This window comes from Microtus oregoni, unplaced genomic scaffold, assembly GCF_018167655.1.
Source record: "Microtus oregoni isolate MIOR12 unplaced genomic scaffold, Mior012 000060F_032, whole genome shotgun sequence".
In the NCBI taxonomy this organism is placed as follows: Eukaryota; Metazoa; Chordata; class Mammalia; order Rodentia; family Cricetidae; genus Microtus; species Microtus oregoni.
Genome location: NW_024543867.1, coordinates 3,177 through 5,000, shown reverse-complemented (window position 1 = coordinate 5,000; position 1,824 = coordinate 3,177).

The window sequence follows — 1,824 nt, the reverse complement described above, 5'->3', positions numbered from 1 at the left end:
TTCCACACACCACCGGTAAAGGTGGGGAGGAGAGACGAGGGGCCCGCTGGCAGAACGAGAAGAGCGGCCGCCATTCGCCATGAATGTCCGTCCCTCGCCTGGCGCGGCTTAGGCCTCCGGCCCGAATGAACACAGGGCGAGCACACCACATCGATCAACAAAGCGGAACCGGGAAGAATCGAGCGAGAGATCACCACAGACCCAACACATGCCGCCAAAAAAAAACAAAAAAAAAAAAAAAGAAAACCCTTCACACACCTCCACACCAAAAAAACAGCGGCGGGGGGGTCAACCAGGGAATCCAAGAAAAGGTGTGCACTCGGGAGGCACATAAGGCAGCAGAAGGGCCGGGCCACCCTCAACCCAAAAGGACTCATGGAGACTCGGGAGCTCCACAAGCTGGGAAGGGGGTGAGAAAAAACAGTGCGCTCGGGAGGCACACGGGAGCAGAGGACCATGGAGGAGACTCGGGAGCTCCACAACCTGGTCCCCGCCCTCCCAAAAAAAAAAAAGAAAAAAAAAAAAAGCACCGGGACGGTAAGGGAGAAAGAAGCATCGAGAGACGGGTCCCACCATCCAAGCAGAACGGGTGACAAGCCACGAAGCGGGGATGCCTGACACGCTTCACCACGGGCAAAAGCAAGGCAAGGAAGCCGGTCATCTCAAAAAGCTGCACAGGAAAAGCACACACGGGCCCAGCCCCAAAAGGCAGCGAGACGCGGGCTGGGCTAGACGGGAAAAGTAACACCCAGTGAGGCTCAGAAGAGAGACCGCCACCTAGCGTCCTTTAATGTCACCCAATTAAAGGACAGCGTGTCAGCACCTATCTGCAGGTACAATAAGGACAGATAGCAACCATTAGAAGAATGACAACAGGTACGGGGAGTCATTCACAGACCACACAGAACTCCTGAAAGTGAGGCTGGGTGAAATGTCCCAAAAATGTCCCCATAAACAAGAGAACCGACCCTCAAAGGAACAACTGGTCGACCTCATAACCATGAAAGGACCGAGAGAGCGAGGTGGACATGTCAGAAAGCCGGGCGCCCAGCCTCCTCCCGGCCGAGGACCCTGCGACCAGCCGCTAGGAATGGAGAAGGGCAAGAAGAAAAAACTTGGAAAAAAAAAAATCTCGAGTCCAAGAAACCGGGGACCAGTGAACAGGGGAGCCGGGACCACCACCCTCCTCTCGGCCTCGACAACACGAGGCCCGCCGCTGGGCTCTCGCAAGACCGAGGGCAGGAGAAAGGGGCGGGGTAGAGCTCCGAGACCCCAACGAGTCCGGACCAGGGAGGCGAGGAAGCCGGCACCACGGCCTCCTCTCGGTCTCAGGATGGCAAAGCCCGCCACTGAGGACCGAGGGTTCCTGATAAGAGGAAGAAAATGAATAAAAAGCTCCGAGAGTCCGGAACAGGGAGGCGAGAAAGCCGGGACCACCGCCTCCTCTCGGCCTCAAGATGAGGAAGTCCGGCACTGAGGACCGATGGTTCTCGCAAGAGGAAAAAAAAAATGTCCGAGACCCCAGCGGGGAAGCCGGGATCAACCATCGCCTCCTCTCGGCCTCGGGTCGCCGGGTCCCAGGGCTCTTAGAAGAGAGAAAAGGCAAGGGAAAAGCAACTTTTAAAGCCGGGGTATTTCACCGATCCTGGGCCCGGGAGGACCCGACACCTAGCGGGGGTACGCGAACGACTGAAGCCTTCTGGTCGACCCGCTCGAGTCTCCCAGCACCCTCTCCAGCTGGTCCCGTCACTCGGTTCCATCCCCAACGCATGCACGCATGCACCCATGGGTGACTTCCGGCACAACCTCCTACACAGAGACCGT